This window comes from Staurois parvus, unplaced genomic scaffold (genome assembly GCF_062004578.1).
Source record: "Staurois parvus isolate SC_StPar_1 unplaced genomic scaffold, SC_StPar_1.0 ptg000575l, whole genome shotgun sequence".
NCBI classification, from domain to species: domain Eukaryota; kingdom Metazoa; phylum Chordata; class Amphibia; order Anura; family Ranidae; genus Staurois; species Staurois parvus.
In genome coordinates, this window is record NW_028318371.1 from 5,819,582 (window position 1) to 5,839,406 (window position 19,825).

A 19,825-nucleotide genomic window follows, 5' to 3' on the forward strand; every position below is an offset into this window, starting at 1 on the left:
TTCTGTGCGGGGCAATTTGAGCCATACGTTTTGTATGGTTCAATATCGCATCGTATCCACACCAAAAAGGTGCAAGACCCTTATGTTTGTCTGCACTAGAATCAGATCGCATGAGTATTCACACCCATACAATCCGATTCTGCACATCGCACTGCATTTTGAGAACCAATTTTGGGGTGTTGGTAACTTAACATGCACACCCGCAGCAGTTTGCATGAACGGGAATTCTCACAGAAACCGATGCCACACCACATCAGTGTGAACCCAGGATAAAGGTGATAGTAGGCGTGACCAAGATGTAAAATATTCATCAAAAGAGGAAAAATTGTCAAAAAAAAGTGTAAATTCTCTATAAAATTGTATTCTATTTTGTATGATGTTCCTGTGTATTGTACACTGCACTCATTGTGCACGCGGCACTAATAATGTTTTCATTACATGTTTGCAATATTTCGAACCAAGCCTGGACTGGGGAAAAAAATAGGCCCGGGCATTTTGGACTGAGCAGCCCAAAGCCCGGGGACCCTTTCCTCGGAGCCCAGTGGCGGAATGCAAGAGCGACCTTCTGCAACCCTGGTAGTGTCAGTAGTCTTATATTAAATTTTTTTACAATTTTATATTTGTTTTACATTTTTTTGTAGGAGAGAAGGAAGGAAGGAGGGAAAGAGAGAAAGGAAGGGGAGAAAGGAAGGAAGGAAGGAAGGAAGGAAAGAGAAAGGAAGGGAAAAAGACAGATCAGTTCACAAATGTCGGAATATATCCCTTTAATTTATAAACATTTGCTTAATCCACAAACTTCCTGAAGATAAAACTGCAACACCAGCTCAGCCCCGCCCTGTGCTGAGAAATGTGAGACGACCTTTAGATTTTCCGTGTCGGAGACTTTCATTTCATTTCTCTCTTCTGCTGTCAGCGATGGCGTCTGCTGATCTGAGAGAGGAGCTGGACTGCCCCATCTGTCTGAACATTTATACCGATCCTGTAAACCTGAGATGTGGACACAACTTCTGCCGGGTCTGTATTGATCGATCGTTGGATACACAGGAGGGGTCTGGAGGTTATTCCTGTCCTCAGTGCAGAGAAGAGTTCCAGGATCGGCCTGCATTGCAGAGGAACATCACACTACGTAACATAGTGGAGACCTTCCGGTCTACTCAGCCAGATGAGAAGACTGGAATCTTCTGTACTTACTGCATTCACTCTCCTGTACCCGCTGTTAGATCCTGTCTGATGTGTGAAGCTTCTCTGTGTGATAATCACCTGAGAATCCACAGCAAGTCACCAGAACATGTCCTAACTGATCCCACCACTTCCATGGAGAACAGAAAATGTGCCATCCATAGGAAACTTCTTGAATATTACTGTGCTGTAGATGCCGCCTGTATCTGTGTGTCCTGCAGTTTGGCTGGAGAACACCAGGGACACAAGGTGGAGACTCTGGATGAGGCTTCTGAGAAGAAGAAACAGAAACTGAGAAACGTTCTGCAGAAACTGATGAAAGAGACAGAGAAGACGGAGAAAAGAGTCCAGAGTCTGCAGGAACGTAAGGGAAAAGTACAAGAAAAATCAGCTGGTCTAACAGGTCTAACAATTTTTTATTTATAATTTTTTATTTATATTCTAATTTTTCTATTTTTTTAAATAATTTTTTTCGATTTTTGAATTTTCCCAACTCCGTCCCAGATTATATAGTCCGTCCACCACAACATCGTGATCGTATCTATGCATCATCCCCCCGCTGCTTCATAAATAATTAATAATTCCATTCCCCGTACCTATATATATATATATATATATAATTATATATAATTATTTTTTTATTATTATTATACAGGATTTATATAGCGCCAACGGTTTGCTAAGCGCTTTACATTATAGTGGGAGACAATACAGTAACAATACAGTTCAATACAAGAGGGAATTGAGTACCCTGCTCCTTGGAGCTTACAATCTAGGAGGGAGGAGTGAATGGTACAATAGGTAAAAACTGTGGGGGATGGAGTGGTTGGAAGAGTGGAGGATTCCAGTATTAGCAGAGGGCGGGATAGGTTTCCCTGAAGAGATGGGTTTTCAGTGATCGCCTAAAGGTAAGTAGAGTAGGTGATAGTCTGACAGATTGGGGTAGGGAGTTCCAGACGATGGCTGTCACCCTGGAGAAGTCTTGGAGACGAGCATGGGAGGAGGAGATAAGGGAGCTAGAGAGTAGGAGGTCTTGCGAGGAGCGGAGTGTGCGGTTTGGGTGATATTTAGAGATAAGATTGGATATGTAAATTGGGGCAATGTTGTGGATGGCTTTATATGTCATTGTTCGTGTTTTGAATTTTATCCGTTGGGCAACTGGGAGCCAGTGGAGGGATTGGCAGAGGGGGATGGCAGATACAGAACGGTTAGTGAGGTGGATGAGTCTGGCAGCAGCGTTCATGATAGACTGAAGAGGGGATAGCCTGCGATGAGGTAGGCCAATGAGGAGGGAGTTACAATAGTCGAGGCGAGATATAACAAGGGAGTGGATAAGTTGCTTAGTGGTTTCCGGGGTTAGGAACGGGCGTGTCTTGGAGATGTTGCAGAGGTGACGTCTACATGATTTTGTCAGCGATTGGATCTGGGGCTGGAAGGACAGATGGGAGTCTAGGATTACACCTAGTACCCTGGCATGAGGGGAGGGACTGATCATAGTGTTAGCGATATTTATGGTGAAGTCAGTGGGGGTGGCGGGGGCTGGGAGGAATACTAGGAGCTCAGTTTTGGAAATGTTGAGTTTGAGGAAGTGGAGTGACATCCATGCCGATATGTCACTTAGTAGGCTAGCGATGCAAGTGGAGACTGAAGGGGTGAGGTGAGGGGTAGAAAGATAGATTTGTGTGTCATCAGCATAGAGATGGTAATTGAAGCCATGGGAGTTTATTAAGTGACCAAGGGAGGAGGTGTAGATGGAGAAGAGAAGGGGTCCTTGAGAGACCCCTACAGAGAGAGGGAATGAAGAGGAGGAGGCAGCATTATTGGTAACACTGAAGGAGCGCTGCGATAGATAGATAGGAGGAGAACCAGGAGAGAGTGGAGTCTCTGAGGCCAAGAGAGTTTAGTTTTTTGAGGAGGAGGGGATGGTTAACAGTATCAAAAGCTGTGGAGAGGTCGAGTAGTAGGAGTATTGAATAGTGGCCGTTGGTTTTAGCAGTTAGTAGGTCATTAGAGAGTTTTAGTAGGGCAGTTTCAGTGGAGTGTAGAGGGTGAAAGCCGGACTGTAAAGGGTCAAGAAGGTTGTTGTCGGTGAGGTGGGAGCTCAGGCAATTTTAGACTAAGCGTTCTAGGAGTTTAGCGGTAAATGGCAGCAGGGAGATGGGTCTTAGGTTGTTCAGGTTGGTGGGGTCCAGGGAGGGCTTTTTAAGTATGGGAGTGATGTGCGCATGCTTTAGAGGGGAGGGGAAGGCACCTGTAGAGAGGGAGAAATTGAAGATGCGAGTGAGGGAGGATAGGATGGAAGAGGAGGGTGACCGAATGAGTTGTGAGGGGACAGGGTCCAGGGGGCAGGTGGTGAGGCGAGCTTCTGAGAAGACCTTAAGGACCTCTTCGTTGGTAGCGAGGTCAAAGGAGGAAAGTGTTTAGAAAGGAATCTGAAAAGGAAGAGTAGAGGAGGCATTTAAAGGTGCGGGGAGTGGGGATCAGATATGGAGAGATGGTTTCCAGGGGTGTTTGATTGAAGATTGTCTAGCATGCAGTAGAGTTTCTTGTAGTATCTTCCTGCAGCTAGAGTTCTTCTCCTTTAGGCAAGCTGGGCTGGGTTCAGCGTGAGTGGAATCTGAGTGGTCAGTTCTGGAGCGCTGCGTGGCTAGTTCTTGAGGGAGGACATTTGTGCTTTTGTGAAGATTTGCTTGGAGTTTAGTGGCTAGCTTGGTGTAAGAGTTACTAGGGTTCAAGATCCAGGTGGAAGTTCCAGGTTATGAATTTATGTCCCTTGAAGCCGATGGAGAGAAGCCGATGCAAGGGGAGCAGGGGAACCATATGCCGGCCTGGCCTCTGGTATGGGGTTAGGTGAGTTGACTCAGATGAGGCCTTGTTGGTAGAATTCCAGGCTGTGTCACTGAGGTCCAGGCTGTGTCACTGTATGCCGTAGTAGGCCTCAATAGGTCAGGTTTGTCAGCCGTGGGTTGAGGGGGGACAGAACCACTCCGATCCCCCCTCCTGGCATGGACCGGACAGTGGGGCTTCGGGGAGAACTTTGATGCATGTCAGTGGCACGCCGCTGCTCAGGTCGGTGGGGGTTTAGAGCCGGGGTGCCAGAGCCTCGGGCTACACGTCCGCACCAGGCCACGGGTGACACGGCCGTGGGTATCCGTAGGGAAGACCTCCTGGGTGGAGATGGGGATGGATGGAGATGGCTTGCCCAGATGCAGGGGTGGGGATGGAGATGGCTTACCCGGATTCAGGAGACGCTGTAAAGATCTGGGGTGCCTGAGCCTCGGGCTATGCGGCCGTGCCAGGCCGCGAAGTGGTGTCCACGGGTGATGCGGCCGTACCAGGCTGGGGGGGGGGCGATCGAGTGATGGTGATGCCGTGTGGGGCCCTGTCGGGGGCCACAGCTGCCTGATCCCACTGAGCTGCCAGAAGTGGCCCTTGAAGCCGGTGGAGAGGGCCAGGGAGCCTGCTGAGGTATCTGCTTGCTGTCTTCCTGCTGGGCATGTGTCCAATACAGCCTGCTGCTAAGCCTGCCTCCAATGCTGAGCTGCCTGAAGTGGCCCCTGGGGCCGATGGAGAGGGGGCCGCATGCATCCCACCCTAGGAGCGGGTTACTCAGCAGGGGTCGGGGGTGGAACGGCAGCGTCCCGATCCGGCGGTGGCATCCCAAACCGGCCAAGATTTTACGCGAGGCCGCGGTAGGCCGCAATTCCCGGAGCTCCGGAATTGGCCCAAAATTGGCCCAGCACCCCTCCCTGGGTGCTCATCAGAGGCCGTAGGGTCTCCGAAGCCCCTGTGAAGTCTGCTGCCGCCCGGATGGCAGCGGATGGGCACTGGGGCGACGGAGCTCCTTGCTTAGGACACTGCTCTGGTCACCATCTTGCAACCTCAGATATATATTATAAAACATTATATAATGTATTATCTAGCCATACTAGACGTATCAACTTACTTTCATTATATTATCACCTAAGGGCGGATTATGTATAGACCATTATCACCATTATTATTATTAGTACTTTTATTTTTCTTTTTATATTTGTAATATTGTCATTATTCTGTTTGATTGTCATCATTACCGTTACCATGGTTATACTGCATTTTTACTCATCTAATTATTTTATATACCACTGTTGCAAGGTGATCTTCACATCCTATGCCACTAGCTAAATTTATGAGCCATCTAAGCAAGCATACACCATTGGGTGTAACATATCTAATTTTACATATATATTTTTTTAGTTCTAATTTTTAATTTTCAATTAATTTTTATTTTTTATTTTAAAATTTAACATTTTTATTTTTAATTTTTTAATTTTTATTTATTTACTTATTTTTATATTTTGATTATTTATTTTTTAAATTTTGTAATTTTTCAGTTTATTATTTTTTAATTTTCCAATGTATATATATTTTTTTTTCATGCATTTTTATTTTATTTTTATTTTATAATAATTTTTTATAATTTTTTGTGTATATATCTATATTTTCTAATATATATACATTTTATATATTTTATTTATTTTTACATATATATAATTAAATTTGATTTTACATTAATATTTTTAATTTTGACCATTTCTATTTCCATTTTTATTCACATTTTATAAATATTGATAACTACATTTTTTTTCCGTTTTCTTTTCTTTTCATTTCCTCTATTTTCCATTTTTCCATTTATCCCCGTTTCATTTTTTCCCATACCATTTTATTTTCATTATTAATAACTTCTTATTTTTTCATCCATGTACAATTTTAATTCTCTTCCCGTACTCTTTTAACCACACAGTGTCACCTTACAACAATGGTATAATCACATTATTGCTGAAACAATTGGTTAATTAATTGCCAATCAGCCCCTCTGAGGATTAACTCGGTATATATATGTAGCCCTGTTTTGGGGGGGGTTATGTGAAATGGCCCACACCAAACAAGCTATGACGCTAACCTGTATGAGTAGGCAATCCTGAGCCTTCGCTATATGGAAGAGGGGGTTGTGATAATACAAATGGCAGTGCCTCCACCTAGAATAGGGAGCCTGCAATTGAGGAAACTCACCCCTTTCTAGGAATGTAACAGGTAGACAACTTAAAGTAACTATACATAGCAGTATTAATGCACCCAGCTTATATTTCTAACATGAAAACATGTCACCACACCTGTATGAGATTAATGCAAAGTTTATATAAAGCAGCCACATAAAACAGGATGCATAAGAATAACATTCAGGAATTACAATTTACCATAAATTGGGAGGTTGCAATTATACCCGGGTATATGTGCATGTAGTATACAGAATACCTCCAACCATGGGTTATAGCGCAGTCCGGTTGCAGGGGCCCCTGGAGAGGTGAGAGTCAATAAGATGCACGCTTCCACTTTAGATGCTGTGATGGCGTCCAAGTAACATGCGGATGATTGCACGGCTTGTCTGAAGATCAGCGATGCATCACCTAAAAGGATAAAATGCCCTATCTATCCTCACTCTTAGTCCCTATCCCTAAACTGGGCTGTCACTGCAACCGGGCCTCTATCTGTCTAAGTGGCCGTCGGATGCCTAACCTACCTCTAGCCTAATCTTATCCAACACTCCCTATGCTAATCCTAGCTAAAGAGAGATCCAGACCAATAAGGCTCTTTAAGCAAAGAGGCTGCAAAGATACACTGCAATTAACAGAAAGTTCACCTGACAGTCTTATGCAGGTGAAAACACTGATATATATATATATATAGACAACTATAAGGATTCTGCAGTGTAAATAGAATAATGATAACCACAAATCTCTCTCTTACAGAGTTATTAGGGTTCCAATACAGAAGTTGAACTATAACAGAGGCAGACCTAATCTGCTTCAGTAACAACTACATAGATAGCAGCCTTGTTAATCTGGATCATTACTCACAGAATCCCCATACAGTTCTCCCCAGATACATAGCACATGGCAGGCTGGTACCCTCTGCCTGATACTTCCTGGAAAACAAACTATATAACATCCTGGGGTTTCTTGACCTCCTTGTAGGGGCAGGAAGCACACCTAGGGACTTGTCTGTAATGGGACCTCTATGGTAGTGGCTGTCTAACCCTTCCTCCTCTACGCACTTCCCTATGAGGTAATCCCTGATTTTCAGGTATTGAATGAGGGCTTTGTGTCATGGGAAGAGATGGCACTGATTGTGGAGTAGAACTAGATCCTTGGTTAGGCGTACTCACTGACTCAGGCACAAACTCTGGAGATCTAGGGTTCAGTGACTCTCTTGGAAGAGGAGAAGCTGTTGGGCTCTGAATCTCAGGAACTACAGTCCAGTCACTCTCATTAAAGTCAGGAGGGTCAGTTGTAATGTTAGCCTGAGGTTGTGGGGAGTCCCTTCCCACAGTATCTTCTGAGTCATCATCATCAGTGACTTGAGGAATAGGGAGCAAATGGTTTCGATGCCAAGCTTTTACTCTACCTTCTGGTCCCTTTATTTTGTACACAGGAATTCCAGGTAATTTGCTCACCACTGTAAAATCTCATTCCTCCATCGGTCAGCTAATTTATGCTTCCCAGAAGGGCCCAAGTTTCTAAGCAATACCTGGTCACCAGGTTTCAATTCTCTGTATCTCACACGACGATCAAACCTCCTTTTGTTCCCTTCATTTATCTTGGCAGCATTTTCTTCAGCCAAACGATAAGCTGACATAAGGGTATCTTTCGGACGAGCTACATACTGATAGTGACTTTGATGATCTACACCATCAGTGGAGACCCATAGCAAGAGGTCTATTGGCAGTCTAGGCTCCCTTCCAAACATTAAGAAATAAGGGGAGAATCCCGTAGTCTCATGTCTTGTGCTATTGTAAGCATGAACCATGGCTTCAACTTTACGACTCCAAGTGCGTTTATCATCAACCTGTAGAGTACCTAACATATCAAGCAAAGTTCTGTTAAATCTCTCATGGAGAGCATCACCTTCAGGGTGATAAGGGGTAGTCTGGCTTTTATGGATGTTGAGCAGTTGAAGTAATTCCTTAACTAGTCTGCTCTCAAAGTCTCTTCCCTGATCCGAATGCAATCTGTGGGATAAGCCATAGTGGATGAAATACTTCTCCCAAAGCACTCTGGCGACTGTCACTGCCTTTTGATCCTTGGTAGGAAAAGCTTGTGCATACCGGGTGTAGTGATCAGTCACTACCAACACGTTCCCAATTCCTCTTGAATCATTGTCAATGCATAGAAAATCGATACAGACCAAATCCATGGGGCCTGAACTCTGTAAATGTCCCATTGGGGCAGCTCGAACTGGGAGGGTTTTACGTCTCAGACAACGGAGGCATCTTCTACAAAGGCTAGTCACAGTTTCTCTCATTCTGAGCCAATAAAAGCGGTCCTGAATCAAGCCATAGGTCTTCTCAGGCCCCAAATGACCATGATGATCATGTAGACTTCTGAAAACCATCTTTCGAAAACAATAAGGGAGAACCAGTTGACGTCTCCCTGGGTGGTCATGATACAGAGTCACACGGTAGAGTAGGCCCTTTTCAATCCTGAATTTATCCCAGTCTCTCAGAAATGAGCTACATTCAGCAGGCAATGTTTTCTTCAATATCTCTGGATCATTAACACTAACTGCTCTATATAAAGGTCCAATCAAAGGGTCAGCCTTTTGACTCTTAATCATCCGCTGAGGAGATATAGAACAGTTCTCAAATGAGCCTAGGGCTGCTGGGTAAGCAAACATGTCTGGTACAGCATCAGGTCCACTTCCTATGGAGTCTATGAGCCGCATCTCTGAGAAAGCCACGTTATCGTCCACTACTGCAGCCATAGAACATAATGCTCCAACACCAGGACCAGGGACTTCCTACCATTCATTGTCTTCACAGACAGGCGGTAACCCAGGGCATCTGGATAACGCATCTGCACCAATGTTCTTTGGACCAGGTTTGTATTTCAAAGTGAATTGATAATTTGATAGAGCAGCCAACCAGCGATGTCCAGTGGCATCTAGTTTTGCTGTGGTTAAGACATATGTCAAAGGATTGTTATCCGTTCTTACTTCGAAAGCTGCTCCATAATGATAATCATGTAACTTATCGACAATAGCCCATTTGAGAGCTAAGAATTCTAACTTGTGAACTGGGTAATTGCACTCGCTAACTGTGAGGCTTCGGCTGATGAAGGCGACGGGTCGCAACCCAGCTGGATACTCCTGGTGCAACACTCCACCCAGTCCTTCAAAGCTAGCATCTACATGCAGAACATACGGCTTTTGAGCATTAGCATAGGCCAGAACGGGTGCCTCTGTTAACTTCTTCTTTAACTGACTGAAGGCATCCTCACAGGCTGAAGTCCACTTATCGCCAAAAGGATTTTTGGTGGATTTCTTCTGTTTTTCTTGACCGCTCGAATCAGTCTTCAACAAGTCATGTAGGGACTTGGCCACTTTGGAATATCCTTCTACAAATCTGCGGTAATAACCACAGAATCCAAGGAATGAACGTAACTCTGTGATATTCTGAGGTCGTGGCCAATTCACAACTGCTTCAACTTTGGCAGGATCTGTGGCCACTCCTTCAGCAGAAACAATGTGGCCTACATAGGTAACAGATGAACGGCAGAACTTACACTTGTCTGAAGACAACTTCAGCCCTTCCTCCTTTAGACGATGCAACACTCGCATGAGACGTTCTTCATGTTCCTCCAATGTAGCTCCAAATACAATAATGTCATCGAGGCACACAAGACACTCTCGTGGCACTAAATCACCCAAAACGCGTTCCATTAATCTTTGAAATGTTGCTGGTGCACCCCTTATGCCTTGTGGCATGCGGGTAAACTGATAGAAGCCCAAAGGACATATGAAGGCTGTTTTCTCTTGGTCTTCAGGAGCCATTGGAACCTGATAGTACCCTGACCGCAAATCAAGAACTGTGAACCACTGATTTCCATTCAGAGCTTCCAAAGCCTTTTCTATCCTGGGTAGTGTATACTGATCAGGTATTGTCCTTCGATTCAGGGTTCGATAGTCCACACATAGGCGAATAGATCCACACTTCTTTCTTACCACAACAATAGGTGAAGCATAGGGACTTTTACTATCCGCAATGATCCCCTGATCTTTCATCTGATGTAAGGTCTGTCTGAGCTCATCAACATCCTTTGGAGCTATCCTTCTGGGCCTTTCCCGGAAGGGAGTGGCATCTGTTAGCCTGAAAGTGTGTTGAGCACTTTTGGCACAGCCTACATCCATTTCATCCATAGAAAATACTTCTGGTAATCCTGATAACTGCTGTGTCAATCTGTGACCCCAAAGCTCTGATAAATTTGGGTCAGTCAGATCAAATTCAACCGTAGGAGTACCTTCAACTTGCACTTTGCACACTTCAGCATAGGGGTTAACACCAAACACAGGATAGCAATGGGCTACCTTTTGGTAAGGATCAATTACAACCGGGTAAGGTGAACAGTTTCTCACAGTCACAACTGTAGATAGGTCCACTCTGGCCCTCCAGTCTTTCCTTTCAGGAATCACCTTCCACCCCTCTTTGTTGATCATCTCTTCAGGTGTTTCCATAAGGATGTAACTGCCATCTCCAAGTAGCTCAGGAGCAATGCTGGAAGCAACCCTTAGTATTCTCTCTCCCCCTGGAGGAATCTCCACTGCATGCCTACCGATGTGATACACCACTCCGTGTTGATAGCCAACAGAGAGGACATTACAAAGCTCTTTAAGATCAGAAGACAGTTCAATTTGATCAAAAGAAGCAGTTCGACCTCCTTCAAGAAACTTTTGAAAAGCACAGTGTACTGCTTTACAATTAGTACCTAATATCACAGGAGCGGCATTGGAGTCCCCAGTGTCGGGACACACAAGTGCAGTGATCTCCATGGGAGGAACACCTTTGTCCTCTAAACCAGGTACAATAACAATTATGCGCAGGCTTCCATCAACAGGGTATGACTTAGAGTTCAACCCCCACAACTTCATCTGTCCAGTAGATTGAAGTGGTGTGTTGCTCAAATGCTTCTGATAGAAGGAACGATAGATAAGGGTAACTTGAGACCCAGTGTCAAACAAAGCTGAAGTTTTAAGTCCGTTGACAGTAACGTTAACAATGGACTTGGAGCCTATGATAGGCTGTTTTGATCCTGACTTTGAATATTTCAGTCGTCCTTTGTGCTTTTGTACAGGGAATGACACACTTTGCACCATTCCCTCATAATCGTCATGACATTGTCTAGCTGAATGGCCCGTCTGACCACACCTGAAGCACTTTCTAGAGTCTCTCCCTCTGTGTAATGCAACGGGCTTGTTAATGGAAGACTTGGACCAAGTGAATTCAGGTTGATCATTTTGAACAGGACGAGAAGGGAGGTCCTCTTTAAAAGGTTGTTTCACTTTCTTAGGGGTGCTAAACTGAATGTCAGCTTCCAATTTCTTCACTAACTTCATTAGTCCATAAAGAGGAAGATCATCATCAGATAACTTCACTTTGAGGAGCTGTGGGAGAGGATGATGAGGTAACAACCCCCGTACTAATTGACTAGTTCTCATTGAATTCACTGCATCAGGATGTATAGCAGTGTGATACACCAGACGTGACAACAGTAACTGCAATCGATTAATGAAAGTGGAAACACTCTCTCCTTCTTTCTGACGGGTCATACGATAGTCAGCAACCATCTGTTCAAGGTCATAGTATGGTTCAAAATGGTCAGACAGTACTTGTATATAGTCTGTTGCACTTACCCCCTCATGGGTATCTCAATACAAGCGGATTAGTTCTGCCGCTGGAGATCGCAGACTTTCCATAACACGCTGACGCTTGCCTTCCTCTGAGCAGGACCATTCTTTCAAGCATTGAAGGGTGTGCTCTTTCCAAACTTCGAAAGCTTCTTCTCCTTGTGGTACAGGAACATTACCAGAGAACACTTTTAGCTTTCTATAATGTGCCGCCTGTAACCCTTGTGCTAGCATCTCAGTCAGTTGATTTAAAGTGCCAACAGCATTCTCACTAGATTGTGGAATATTGACATCTTCCTGATAAGAATAGTTAACTGGCATTTGTTCTTCTTTTACACTGACGTTTTGTGGGACAGAGGGAAGGTACCTCCTTCTAGGAGTAGGTTGAGGGCGCCACTTTTCTTTGTGTTGCTCCTCCATGACTGACTATTAAACCCACTTCGCTCTCAGCAGTGCCTCCAAATGTAGCCCTGTTTTGGGGGGGGGGGGGGTTATGTGAAATGGCCCACACCAAACAAGCTATGGCGCTAACCTGTATATGAGTAGGCAATCCTGAGCCTTCGCTATATGGAAGAGGGGGTTGTGATAATACAAATGGCAGTGCCTCCACCTAGAATAGGGATCCTGCAATTGAGGAGACTCACCCCTTTCTAGGAATGTAACAGGTAGACAACTTAAAGTAACTATACATAGCAGTATTAATGCACCCAGCTTATATTTCTAACATGAAAACATGTCACCACACCTGTATGAGATTAATGCAAAGTTTATATAAAGCAGCCACATAAAACAGGATGCATAAGAATAACATTCGGGAATTACAATTTAGCATAAATTGGGAGGTTGCAATTATACCCGGGTATATGTGCATGTAGTAAACAGAATACCTCCAACCATGGGTTATAGCGCAGTCCGGTTGCAGGGGCCCCTGGAGAGGTGAGAGTCCATAAGATGCACGCTTCCACTTTAGATGCTGTGATGGCGTCCAAGTAACATGCGGATGATTGCACGGCTTGTCTGAAGATCAGCGATGCATCACCTAAAAGGATAAAATGCCCTATCTCTCCTCACTCTTAGTCCCTATCCCTAAACTGGGCTGTCACTGCAACCGGGCCTCTATCTGTCTAAGTGACCGTCGGATGCCTAACCTACCTCTAGCCTAATCTATCCAACGCTCCCTATGCTAATCCTAGCTAAAGGGAGATCCAGACCAATAAGGCTCTTTAAGCAAAGAGGCTGCAAAGATACACAGCAATTAACAGAAAGTTCACCTGACAGTCTCATGCAGGTGAAAACACGGATCTATATATATATAGACAACTATAAGGATTCTGCAGTGTGTAAATAGAATAATGATAATGAACTACAAATCTCTCTCTTACAGAGTTATTAGGGTTCCAATACAGAAGTTGAAATATAACAGAGGCAGACCTAATCTGCTTCAGTAACAACTACATAGATAGCAGCCTTGTTAATCTGGATCATTACTCACAGAATCCCCATACAGTTCTCCCCAGATACATAGCACATGGCAGGCTGGCATCCTCTGCCTGATACTTCCTGGAAAACAAACAATATAACATCCTGGGGTTTCTTGACCTCCTTGTAGGGGCAGGAAGCACACCTAGGGACTTGTCTGCAATGGGACCTCTATGGTAGTGGCTGTATATGAACGTAAACAAACCACAGCTAGTGTATAAAATAACAGTTCCCTACATATACAACTATCGGACTCCCACTTCCCCCGGCTTGATAAAGGAGCGCACTTCTGCCTCTCCAGGCCAGCGCATGCTCCAAAACGTGTCTCAGTGCACCTTGGGTAACTGACGTCATCACACCCATGTCATCGCTGCGTTCCAGCGTGCGTTCCCCCCGGCTTTGAGGAGGACGTGCACGCCGGCCGGCTCCACAGCTGTCCCCCACCAGCCACCACACTGCTCCAGCGGAACGCTGACACATTGTTACCGATGACAGCTCAGTGACACCGATGACAACCCCCTCCTGTCCCATGTTACACCACACCACTTTATTTCATGCATTACTTGTACCTCATACATGGGAGGGTTCCTACTTCTCATCTTCATTAAAGTGTTATGCTGCACTTAGAGGCGCTTCTTCTCCTTCTCTCATCCTAACAGAGAGAGTCACTGCCCTGTTCATAGAGCTCAGGAGACAACTGGAGGACCTGGAGAAGAGAGTCCTGAGGGAGATCGCCAGCCAGGAAGAGCGGCTTTCATGTCCATTGTCTGAGATGATCCATCAACTGGAGATAAAGAAGAAGGATCTGTCCAGGAAGATGGGGGACATTGAGGAGCTGTGTAACATGACCGACCCCCTGACTGTCCTCCAGGAATCAGACACAGGGGACTTGTGTGATACTGAGGAGGGAGATGATGAGGACAGAGAGAGACATGATAGACTCCTCCATGATGGAGGGGATCTGGATGTGGCTGGAATCTCACACACATTACACACAGGGATATCTGATATGATAAAAGGGGGAAATGTATGCTTCAATATACAGGAAGCTTCAGACTTATTACTGGATGTGAACACAGCTCAGAATAATCTACAGATATCAGATGACATGAAAACTGCATCCTGGTCAGATATAAAGCAGAATCGTCCAGAAACACCAGAGAGATTTCAGTACTATAGTACTATAGCCAGGTATTAAGCAGTCAGAGTTTTTCCTCGGGGCGACATTACTGGGAAGTGGATGTCAGTGAGGGGGAACATTGCGGAGTTGGGATGTGTTATCCCAGTATAGAGAGGAGAGGAGGGCAGTCAGGGATTGGAAGTAATAACAAGTCCTGGAGTTTGTGGAAGTATAACAGTGAGTGTAATCTATTACATGATAATAAACCAATCCCCATATCTCCCGATACCCCCCCTGATAGAGTCAGGATCTATGTGGATTATGAGGCCGGGCAGCTGTCCTTTTATGATCTGTGTGACCCCATCAGACACCTCCACACCTTCACCACCACCTTCACTGAGCCCCTCCATGCCGGGTTATGGGTAGGAAAAGGTCGTATAAAGATCTCTGGTGGGGTCAGCAGACGTGTAAAATGATCATATGACAGGAAATCTGACCTGAATCTGGTGAAATCTGCTGAGAAATGTGAATCTGGTTCATCGGATGACACCGTTTGTAGAGCTAATATATTTCTTCCATCGGTAGATCTGGTAGATCTCAGCCGAGGAGAGTGTCCTCCATCACTTCCACACCCAACAAGGCAAGATTTTGGGAGGGAGGGGTTATTTATCATTAGGCTGACCACACACTATACAATCTGATTGTACAATATCCTTTAGATCTCCCATCAGCTGTGTAGTATACGGGTCTGCCTGATGTGACCCAATAAAGAGCTGATTCACACATGTGCGGTGCGGATTTAAGCTCAGGATTCACAGCTAATTGGCACAGTAGTTGTTCAGCGGTTCAGATCAGGTTTACATCAGGTTCAGGAAAGGTTCAGGTCAGGATTTTATCCTGTTCACACATGTGCGGTTTAGAAACGGTTCCCATAGAAGTCAGTAGCCTGTAATCCGCACCTGAACCGGACCGCACTGCTCAGAAATCTCACATGCAGGCCCCTGTGTCCTTGCCCAAACTCAAAAAAGCCTATGAAAAAGGTACCAGGGGCATCTCATGGGGCCATAGATAGAAGGTAGATTTTTAGAGGTTCCAAAATAAGTTACTGTATCACCCAATATATGGCTTCCATCCAGTAGCCAAAAAACATGCAGACAAAAAAAGGGGGTTAGTGAAAAGAAATTCACAGAAAAGCGGCTACATTATGAACAGAATGCGATACTCAGAAAAATTTCCAAAAAATTATGCTTTATTTCACATTAATAATTGACAGATGGGCAATCGCCCTGGTTTACCATCACCTCAGTATGAGACAATACACACAGACCTAAAACCATATAAAATCACACCAAGACCGGTCTAGGTATGTGTGCTACAAAGGCTATGACCACAATGGTCTAAAGCACTTACAGCACTGGCACATAGGTAACACTTCCCAAAGGAGGTATATGCAAAAATTATACCATGGGTATACAATATCACATGCTATATAAATATAAGCATATATCATTACCATATAGGTTACACCCCATAAAGGGGATTTTCCAAAAATTATACCAAGGGTATATCATATCACATGCATGCAAAACGACTGACACAGTAATTGTCAAAAGAGAGGCATGACCCTGAGCCTATGACAGGCAATATATGGGTAAAACATAATATATGCAGTACAACCCTATACCGGCACACGTGGTTGGGGCCCATTAATCTGTAATAAACATGAAAAGTTGTAAGGATTCTTGCAATTGAAAGAGTCCCTGTTGTTGCCTTGATGGAAAGATAGATGCAAATAGCAGAAATCTGCTTTTAAATGGTTTCTTCACCACATGTGGACTGCAAACCACTTTAGTGTTGGAAACAAGATAAGGCCCAGTAGATCTTCCGCCTGTTGCAATATATGTAGTATGCCTTGTTTCTATGTAAAGCACCATAATGTCCCCATCCTGTAATAAGACAAACGATATAAGGATAGTCACTGTAAGAGCTTTCACTCTATAGTAGATGTATATTATCATATAGATCGCAAGGAACCTTTTTCAAATGTCCTGTAACAGTCCACTCACCACCTGTGCAATGGGTAGTAGAAAAAAGAAGAGAAATCCTTCATAGGTACTGCCGTGTTGATCCAGGGAACCACCGCTTACATCAGCCGACATTTCGCAGGTTCCAACCTCTCCATGGCGCCTGTACAGCCTTTGCATGACTCATGGCATGTGAAAATGGCTACCTCCTTGTAGGTCGGCGTGCGTATCACCAGTGCGCATGACCGGAAGTGACGTATCTGACGTATGACGTCGACGCGTTTCGCCGATGTGCGTATCTCACTCAGCTTCGTCAGGACTAATGAGATTCCTGCATTTCAGCTTCCTATTTATAGTGGGTTTAGACCCACCCACTTATGCAAATAATTAACTTGCAGCTATTCTCAATGGGAGAAAGGGGCTAAATACTTAGCACAACAACTGGTCATTATTTAAATTAAAAGAACAGGCAACTGGATATATCAAAGAGAGGAAAGGCTTGACAATTCTATCAATGCAAAGGGAGATAAAAAATATATTAAATACAAAATTACCACACATTCACCAGAAGATGGCAATATTAATGAAAGAATCTCCAAACCTGGTCATTAAGTCAAAGGTATCTAAAATCGCAATGATAATTACCACAAAACCACCACAAGATGGCGATATTGATTAAAGAAACCCTATACAGGGTTATTTTGCCAAAGATACCTGAAACTCAAGATAACCATTTATTAGCATACAGCTATTTTCAATAGAGAGGAGGCTTATTAGCTCAATAGTTAGTCCTTTTCCACTTCTAGACTTGTATTCAAATATAGACCAACAGGCCATTGAACACCTCCCCAAAGAGAGAGGTTTATCTTAATACTTTAGCATGTTATTTAACCATTAATGGAGATAAAGAATTACCACAGATTAGCCATAAAATGGCAATATGGAACAAGAAATCCGTATAGATCTATTTATCCAGAAATACCTGGAGATCACATTCAACATTTACCCACTTTGGGTACAATGTATCAAGTTTATATATCCAATATTTTTCCTTTCTTAGTAATTCCCTATCAAAATCACCTCTCCTTTGCGGGAAATGCAATGCATAGAAACCTTTCACTTTTGTACCATCCAATTTACCTCCATGATGCTTAGCATAATGTTGGGCAAGATTACTTGCAGGATCATTGGATCTGATATCTCTAAAGTGTTCACCTATTCGTACTTTAAGTTGTCTTTTAGTCTTACCAATATACATCTTTTTACAGGGACAAGTCAGTATGTATAATACTCTTACTGTGGAGCAATTTATAAGATTTTGAATTTTGTAGTGAGTGCTATTTCTTGAGTCATAGAAAGAATCTGTACGATCCACATATTTACAGATTTTACATTTTCCACATTTATACATCCCTTTAGTGCGTGATTTTAACCATGTTGTTTGTTTTAACGGTTGATAGTCAGAATGAATAAGGAGGTCACCAAGATTTGGTGCTCTTCTTGCTACCATTTGGGGGCGCTCACCTACAATTTTACTCAATTTGGGGCATTGGGTTAAAATCTTCCAATGTTTTTCTAATATAATCTCATGGGGCCCCCTACTGACCCCAGGCCCTCGGGTAGTGCCCGAGTTTCCAAATGGTCAGTCCGCCGCTGCTCACATGACTCCTTCTCACCGCCAGTGCAATGGACCTATCATTGGTATCAGTGGGAGGAATAGTGCCCCATCATTGGTGTCAGTGGGAGGAATAGTGCCCCATCATTGGTGTCAGTGGGAGGAATAGTGCCCCATCATTGGTGTCAGTGGGAGGAATAGTGCCCCATCATTGGTGTCAGTGGGAGGAATAGTGCCCCATCGTTGGTGTCAGTGGGAGGAATAGTGCCCCATCATTGGTATCAGTGGGAGGAATAGTGCCCCATCGTTGGTATCAGTGGGAGGAATAGTGCCCCATCATTGGTATCAGTGGGAGAAATAGTGCCCCATCATTGGTGTCAGTGGGAGGAATAGTGCCCCATCGTTGGTGTCAGTGGGAAGAATAGTGCCCCATCGTTGGTGTCAGTGGGAGGATAAGTGTCCCATCACTGGTGTCAGTAGGAGGAATAGTGTCCCATCACTGGTGTCAGTAGGAGGAATAGTGTCCCATCACTGGTGTCAGTGGGAGGAATAGTGTCCCATCATTGGTTTCAGTGGGAGGAAGTGCCCCATCTTTGGTGTCAGTGGGAGGAATAGTATCCCGTCTTTGGTGTCAGTGGGAGGAATAGTGGCCCGTTTTTGGTGTCAGCGGGAGGAATAGTGCCCCATCATTGGTGTCAGTGGGGGGGATAGTGTCGTTGGTGTCAGTGGGAGGAATAGTGCTCCATCATTGGTGTCAGTGGGAGGAATAATGTCCCATCGTTGGTGTCAGTGGGGGGGAGGAATAGTGCCCCATCGTTGGTGTTAGTGAGGGGAGGAATAGTGCTCCATCATTGGTGTCAGTGGGAAGAATAATGCCCCATCATTAGTATCAGTGACACCAACGATGGGGCACTATTCCTCCCAATGACACTTACCTTGCTGACCCCTGCTCCAGCCTAGGTGCTCCTGCAGCCAGCATGCCTGGTTCCAGCAGCACCATCAGCACGGCACACTTACCGGGCGGTCAGCTGTCCTGCTTCATTCACTCCGGGCGCTCTCTCACTCGATGTTTGCGGGGTCGCTCGGCTCCACCTCCTCGCAGGTGATTGGCCGCCTGTGTGCCTTTCCTGAGCTACAGTTCTGGCGCCCAATCACCGGTGAGGAGGCGGAGCCGAGCAGCAGCGCGTACAGCGAGTGAGGGAGCGGCCGGAGAGAATGAAGGAGCAACGCTTCCTGGACTGGATCATCATGGGACTGGGACCGGAGCCAGGTAAGACACAGCAGCCCACTGTACTTAGTGTGCCTTCCATTGGAAGGGGGGGCGGCACCGTGCCGCCCCCCTAAAATGTGCTGCCCTAGGCAAACGCCTTGTTTGCCTCACGGCAAATACGCCCCTGGGTTGGGGATTATGTAACTTTAGCTCCCGCCCCGTTTTCTGAACTTTTGGACAAGCTGTATAAATTCTGCACTTTGAACAGATGTAGAGAAGAGAAGATACACAGGTACAACAGGGCCCCCCCCCAAACCCCACATGATATCACAGTGCCCAGGGAAGCCGCCCCCCCCCCTTGCCCACCCCTTGTCCCAGCCCTGCTGACCAGATCATCAGGTGAAAACAGAGGGAAAAAAGCCTAAAAAAAGAAATCTAATGCAGCCAAGAGAACAAAACACATCGGGTGGTAAAAAAGC

At 44.9% G+C, this 19,825-nt stretch overlaps 1 pseudogene; it reads left to right on the forward strand.

Moving 5' to 3' along the window:
- The first annotated feature begins 915 nt into the window (after nucleotides 1-915).
- LOC149450384 (E3 ubiquitin/ISG15 ligase TRIM25-like) lies at nucleotides 916-14,973 on the forward strand (annotated as a pseudogene).
- The last annotated feature ends 4,852 nt before the right edge of the window (nucleotides 14,974-19,825 follow it).